The sequence below is a fragment of the Coturnix japonica genome, chromosome 38, assembly GCF_054131305.1.
Source record: "Coturnix japonica strain WE chromosome 38, WE-NBRP24, whole genome shotgun sequence".
Classification (NCBI taxonomy): domain Eukaryota; kingdom Metazoa; phylum Chordata; class Aves; order Galliformes; family Phasianidae; genus Coturnix; species Coturnix japonica.
In genome coordinates this window covers 404954-412805 of record NC_140700.1, presented here as the reverse complement: position 1 = coordinate 412805, position 7852 = coordinate 404954, and the positions used below count along the sequence as shown (strand labels likewise).

The window sequence follows — 7852 nt, the reverse complement described above, 5'->3', positions numbered from 1 at the left end:
AAGAAAAGAAAAGAAAAGAAAAGAAAAGAAAAGAAGAGAAAAGAAAAGGAAAAAGAAAAAAAAGAAAAAGAAAGGAAAAAGAAAAAAAAAGAAAAGGATAAGAAGAAAAAGTAAAAGAAAAAGAATAGAAAGGAAGGGATAGATAGAATCACAGTGAAGGAGTTGACAACACAGTCCATCAGATTTTGGAGAGATAGAGCAAATTCAAGTAATCCCCCTGAAAGTCAGAAATCAGACAGATAATTGGGTGGTTACTGACTGAAGAAAGCGCAAGGGATTGGGTAATCTGGCAGACTGTGGCAGGAATGTGTGCCCAAATGGCCTGTCTAAAACTTGCACTTAACCACTGCCATTTATTTAGGACAGCTGCAGACACCTGCAGGATGATGGGCTGAGGTTAATGGGATGAAGTTCAACAAGGCCAAGTGCCGGGTCATGCACTTTGGTCACAATAACCCCTTGCAGCACTATAGGCTTCGGGCAGAGCGGCTGGATGACTGTGAAGAGGAAAGGGACCTGGGGGTGTTGATCGATGCTTGGCTGAACATGAGCTGACAGTGTGCCCAGGTGGCCAAGTAGGCCAACAGCAACCTGGCCTGTTTTAGAAACAGTGTGGACAGCAGGAGCAGAGATGTACTCATCCCTCTGTACTCAGCTCTGGTGAGGCTGCATCTCGAGCACTGTGTTTGGTTTTGGGCTCCTCACTACAAGAAAGAAATTGAGGCCCTGGAACGTGTCCAGAGAAGGGCAACAAAACTTGTGAGGGGTCTGGAGCACAAGTCTTATGAGGAGCCGCTCAGGGAACTGGCATTGTTTAGCCTGGAGAAGACAATGCTCAGGGGAGACCTCATTGCACTTTACAAATTCCTGAGGGGAGATTGTGATGAGGAAGAGCTTTTCTTGTTCTCCCAGGCAACAAACAGGACCAAAGGAAATGACCACAGGTTGTATCAGAAGAGGCTTAGGCTGAAAATATGAAGGAACTTTTTCTCTCAGAGAGTGGTCAGGCACTGGAATGGCTGCCCAGGGAGGTGGTGGAATTGCCATCCCTGGCAGTGTTCAAGAAGAGCCTGGATAGGGAGCTAGGAGACATGGTTTAGGGGTTTCCTGTAGGTACGGTAAAGGGAGGACGGTTGGACTAGATGATCTTAAAGGTCCTATCCAGCCTTGTGACTCTATGATTCTATGAGTGACATCAAATAGGCAGCAGGGAAGAGCAGAGGTAGATTAAAAACTTTAGTCACAGGGCACTGTCACTGGCACCTCTGTCTGTGTCCCTGTCCCTGAAGGCATCTGTGTCCTACAAACACAGTTCTGGAAAACATTGTAATTATAAGGGAAAAATCGAACAAAACAAAACAAAAACAAAACAAACAAAATAACAAAACAACAACAACAAATAAAAAAGAAAAAAGAAAAAAAAAGGACAGAAAATTCCATCAAAGACTAATATAAACAATTCAAAATAGAACATGACTCATGAGAATTTCTCATTAGAGAGGAGTTAACACAATTTCATTGAATTCTATCTTTGTCTTCAATTATTTGCGTCAGTTTTATTGACATTTGTGAACATCTTTTAAGCTTATGACCTCAGAATATAAATAGATAGATAGATAGATAGATAGATAGATAGATAGATAGATAGATAGATAGATAGATAGATAGATAGATGATAGATAGATAGATAGATGATAGATAGATAGATAGATAGATAGATAGATAGATAGATAGATAGATAGATAGATAGATAGATAGATAAATAGAGATTCATTTATGTCTTGCACGTGGCCTGATGCCACTTTGACCTTCACAGTTCCCACCAAACCTTCCATGCTGGAGCGTATGAGAACCAGTAGAGAACCTCTCCTCCTTAGTTCCTCCATGGCTTAGTCAAGAAGCTGGCATCTGTGGTCTCCAGGGATCTCCTGGATGGCACATTCTATGCTGTGCTGTCCCTGCAGCAGATACTGGAGTGAAAAAGGCTCCTAAAGCGGACAAAGGCCTGACAACATCAGAGTCCCATCTGTCTGCAGAGGGCACCTTCCACTTGCTCTTCCTTGTAAGGAAGCCAGGAACACTGTTGGTCTCCTCTGTTTGCCATTATCACTAGCTCTGACCTGGCTGATCTGCCATCCCCATGCAGAGCTCGGTGCACTCTCACAGAGGACAGTTGCCCTTCCTTGTCTCCTCGCCAATCCGTCATAAAGACTCTGCATCCCCCTTGTGCTATAGTGCAGTTGTGGAAGCCATTCAACTGTGCCACTGTGGTCCAAACAAGAGCTCAAGCCTGTAACTCTACAAAGATTTCTAGCTCCTCAAGTCTTAGTGTTCTCATTTGTTCAAAACCAAAGAAGTAAACATCCTAATTGGAAAGCATCACTGGACATAGCCTGACTGGATAGCTCATCTATGGTATTAGTGTGCAGAAGGTGGCACACAGGCGTTAGGCCCATTGTGGGTCCTGGAGCTGACATAGCAGCACAGAAACACCTAGGGCACAATTTCCGGAAGGCCCAGTGCTGCACTTGCAGCTGCATGAGAGTGTGAGGAACAGCCCAGGGAACTGAGGTGACACTAGGCTGCTTCTGATGCCATTCAACTGAGATCTCCTACATAACTGAGGCTATGTCCGTTGAAGAATAAAGATATGTGTTAGCATTGTATTGCTTTCTGCTCAAGAATATGCAGCAGATGGAGAACAGAGAAAGAACTGGCACTTCCTTTGTGAGCTCATCCATTTAGTCAGCTGTGTTACTCTGCATGCTCTGTGGAGATGGGTGACAAAGGCACTCTAAGTTGCACTAAACGTTGAGGTCTGTTGTCATTAGAATGGCCAACAGTACCTTTTTCCCCTCTCAGATCCTCAGCTGATGCCCAGGAAGTAGGTGTCTATCTCAGGGATTTCCCACACAGTTTACAAGCACTGGCACACATCCACGAGCACCCCAGGCACCCTGAACATCACACTGTGTCACAGTGTCTGTGTGAGAGCAACTGACTCCCTGCTGAAGGACCAAGGACTCAGAGCAGGAGTTCACATGCAGGGAACTCCTTGTGCACATCTGAGCTAAAAAAGAGGAATCCCATCTCCCGTGGGTCCGTGGAGAGCTGAATTCCATTTAAGGCCCAGAGTTTGTATTTGGAATGAGTTGCCTGCAGTACCTCAGCTGGATCACAGCCCTGCACAGGGAAAGTCCCTGTCCTTGTCTGGGTGCTCTTTTTGTTTCACCAAACACTCTTTGGTAGGACTCACCAGATGTCTGGAAATAGTCACTTATCACTGGATGGTTAATTAATTAGATTTCAAAATACAATAATGATGCCATTGCCCTTCAGGGGCTGTTGGCCTTGAAGACCCAGGGATGTGTCAGGGGACACGAGTGGAAAGGATAAAAATGACATCATCTGCTGCTGAGCTGGGCCGGGCTCCTGGGACACAGGGAGCTCATAAATGTGGGCAGTGCTGTAGAGGGACAGCTGTGCTCAGGAGAAGCTCTTGTGCACAGCACAGCCTGCAGGTGACAGAGAAAGAAAAGAGAAAGGGGAGAGAGCTTACAGAATGTGTGCTGTGTGAGTGGAATATGAGCTCTCTGCAGGAGCATTGCACACAGACCATGACACGGTAAGTCTCACTATAGACCATGCAGCTGCTTTTCATAGAGGGTTAACCAAATCAGGGTCATCCCATAGCAGAACTGGCATCAGGTTCTGCATGTTTCTTTACTGTGGAAAAAGACTTCGGCTCCAGCTGAGGGCTTCCATGCTGCAGCGTCAGAGCACAGCTCTGAGGGCTGCATGTCCCAGCACGGCTGCAGGCTGTGCAGCCGGGGCTGCAGGCAGGTGCCCAGGGCTGTCCTGCAGAGCAGGGTCCCTGCTGTGCCCCAGGGGCTGTGTGCCGGGTATGGGACTCTGCCGCCTACCAGGCTCAGCGCTCAGCCTGCCCGGGGAGCTGCCCAGGGTGCTGAGGGGAGACGTGTGGTGTGGGGGGAATGAGGCCCCCGGCAGGGCTTGTGCTGCCACAGCTGCTGCCTGGGGCAGGGGGATCACAGCTCCACTGCACAACTGAATGTTTCTAAGGGACCTCTGCAAATGAAGGGCAAAGTCAGAGATTTTTTATTTCCTGTTCTGAAGGTAGGAAAGAGGATTGGAGGCAGAAATCTAATAGGGACTATATAATTTAAAAAAAATGCTATATTTCTCACACATTTCTGCAATCATTTGAATGTTTGTGAACAGTCACACAGGTTGTGCTTTCAGCCTCTTGTTCCTAAAAGGATGCAGTCAGTTTCTGTTCTCGTTGTTTTCTGCAGACATTAATAATTCACTTGTCCTGTAAACAGTCTGATTTCTACAAGAAAAATTGAAGTGCACAGTCGCTGGGGCTGGAGTCTCAAAGAGCAGCTGCAGTAAGGAGGAAAATATCCATGAGGCTAAGACATGATTAGGAAATAAGAAGAAAGAAAGAGATCTTTAATCTTCTACTACTTAAGAGATGGTGAATCCTTAAGGGATTTCCTCAAGAAAAGAAATACGAGTTCAGGATTTAAATGAACATTATTATTATATATTATTATATATTATTATATAGGGAAAGAACATAGATAGTATAGCAGGAGGAGTTTTTGTGAGAGTGGTCTGGACTTGTCATTAACTTTTGCACTCTGAACAGGACTCCAAGCCCAGGAACAGAAGCAGATGCCCAACAGCAGCTCCATCAGCGAGTTCCTCCTGCTGCCATTGGCAGACACGCGGCAGCTGCAGCTCCTGCACTTCTGGCTCTTCCTGGGCATCTACCTGGCTGCCCTCCTGGGCAACGGCCTCATCAGCACAGCCATAGCCTGCGACCACCGCCTGCACACCCCCATGTACTTCTTCCTCCTCAACCTGGCCCTCCTCGACCTGAGCTGCATCTCCACCACTCTCCCCAAAGCCATGGCCAACGCCCTCTGGGACACCAGGGCCATCTCCTACTCCGGTTGTGCTGCACAGGTCTTTTTCTTTATCTTCTTCCTCTCCGCAGAGTATTCCCTTCTCACCATCATGTCCTATGACCGCTATGTTGCCATCTGCAAGCCCCTGCACTATGGGACCTTGATGGACAGCAGAGCTTGTGCCACCATGGCAGCAGCTGCCTGGGGCGCTGGGTTTCTCAGTTCTTTGATGCAGACTGCCAGTACATTTTCACTGCCTCTCTGCCATGGGAATGTTGTCAACCAGTTTTTCTGTGAAATCCCCCAGATCCTCAAGCTCTCCTGCTCAGAATCATATCTCAGGGAAGTTGTGTTTATCGCTTTTACTATCAGTTTAGCATTTGGCTGCTTTCTTTTTATATTTGTGTCCTATTTGCAAATCTTTATTACTGTGCTGAGGATGCCCTCTGAGCAGAGTCGGCACAAAGCCTTCTCCACGTGCCTCCCTCACCTGTCTGTGGTCTCCCTGTTTCTTAGCACTGCCTTTTTTGCCTACCTGAAGCCCTTGTCCATTTCCTCCCCACTCCTGGATCTGACAGTGGCACTTCTGTACTCTGTGGTGCCTCCAACACTGAACCCTATTATCTACAGCATGAGGAACAGGGAGATCAAGCATGCTCTCAGGAAGCTTTTGCAGTAAGCACTATTACAGCTTCCATGAATTGCATGTCTTCCTCACATGATTCCCTGTGATAGTTCTTTATCTTTCATGCATATCTGGTAGTTTGATTTTCTGTTATACAGGAATCTGCAGAAAAACGTTGAAAATTATTTCACATTTTTTCCTAACTACTTTCTCTTTTTGCTCTCCAAGAGCTCATGTAAACATTGATCCAGATTACTTGGATAGGTTAAGTGTTAAATAAATGCTTTCAAATTAGGCTTTTCTTTTTCTTCTCCTATCTTCCTACCTTGTTTGGGTCTGGGGGAGGTACAGCCACAGACAGCAGCACTACATGCTCTTTTCATTCCTGCTCTATTTACACTGCCACAGAGCTCTCAAGACCTCTCATTTGTGGAAACCTGAAGGTCTTGTATGTCTGACAACAGTCCTGCTGTCTCTACAGCAACACTCCGGGGCTGCAGTCTGTAGCTGGCAATATGAACAGCTGTGTCAGTGCTGGTCTCCTTCTTGGCACTGCCGTAATAAATATGGCCCCTTCAGAGCAGGACCAGAGAACTGGAGGTCTCTTCCAAAGCTGGTGTAAGGAATATGCCTCAGGTGCTGCTCCCTGTGAAGACCTCAAGATCTCCTGGTGACCTTCTCTGCGTGAACCATTTCAGATTCGAGAGTCCCAAGGAGATCTGTAGGGAATCAGGGCAGTGCTGTGGTTTAGAATTTACCGGGTTAAAGCTATTTACAAAGACAGAGAAACAGAAAAGGATAATAATTATGACATATGCATATATACATATATGATATATATAGTATATTTTCACAGACATATCATATAGGCAGTTGCAAACATATGCATAGATACTAATAGATGTGCCTATCTATGGAATCACCACAGGAATCACATTTGGGCAGATCTCTCAATGACATTCTTGAATAATTTTTTTATCTGAGACATAACCTGAAGCACATTAATGACACATAGCAATGGAGGCATGCTGGTTTGAGCATCCCACGGATAGTCAAAATCCTCAGGAGCTACTGTAACTAGCTCTGGAGCTCCAGGGAAAGAAGAAGAAGAAGTGAGAGGGAGACTGAGGGTCTTTCCCCGCTCTCACTGTATGCACCTTTCAGATACTGGAAGAGAGCGATAAGATCTCCTCAGCCTCCTTTTTCCCAGACTAAACAGCCCCAGCTCCCTCAGCCTCACCTCATAGGGTTGATTTTCAAGCCCTTCACAAGCCTCATTGCCCTTCTCTGGACCTTCTCCAGTACCTCCATGTCTTTTTGGTACTGAGGTGCACAAAACTGAACACAGTACTCGAGGTGTGGCCTCACCAATGCCGAGTGCAGGGGCAGGATGACTTCCCTAGTCCTGCTCACCACACCATTCCTGACCCAAGCCAGGATGCCATTGGCCTTCTTGGCCACCTGGGCACACTGCTGGCTTGTATTGAGCTGACTTTCCATCAGCACACCAAGGTCCCTTTCCTTCAGGCAGTTTTCCAGCCACACCTTCCCAAGCCTGTAGGGTTTGCCTGGGGTTGTTGTGACCAAAATGCAGGACCCGACACTTGGCCCTATTGAAACTCATGCCGTTAACCTTGGCCCATCAGTCCAGTCTATCCAAGTCCCTCTGTAGTGCCCTTCTCCCCGCAGGCAGATCAACACTCCCTCCCCACTTGGTATCGTCTGCAAACTTACTGAGGTTGCACTAAATCCCCTCATCAAGATCATCAATGAAGAAATATAGAAGCTATACAATATAGCTTCCTAAACCCAAAGATGATCGCAGAGCTGAATATGCACAAAACATCATTTTGTCAGCTGCCAATTTTATCATGATATAAACCAAGTTCAAACAGTATAGCAAAATAAATACCTTATTCCAGCCCTTAGAGTTGACAAACAATGCAGCAGGGAAAACAAGCAGCAAGCAAGGAGCTGTGCAATGCAGCATCATGAGAAGGCTCAATGAGCTCCACAAATAGAGAAACAATCAGCATCATGGCCAGCAATTCTCCAACTCCCACAAAGCCCTGTGTTAACTCGCTGTGGACAGATGTGCTGTTATCTCAACCCTTGGAGTCTCACATTGGGCACCAAAATGATGGTGGTTGTTGAACCCAAGATGTGGCTCAGCAGCACACAGTGCTTGGTGCAGTGCCCATTCCCTGTGGGATGGGGAAGAGAACTGGGTGAAAAAACAAGTACAACTCGTGTGTTGAAATGAAGCTATTTACTAAGAGAAATAAAAGGAGAG

General features: G+C 46.4%; 1 pseudogene; it reads left to right on the top strand.

Annotated features, from left to right (window-relative positions):
* The first annotated feature begins 4674 nt into the window (after window positions 1–4674).
* LOC146754740 (olfactory receptor 14J1-like) lies at window positions 4675–5656 on the top strand (annotated as a pseudogene).
* Window positions 5657–7852: the final 2196 nt, after the last annotated feature.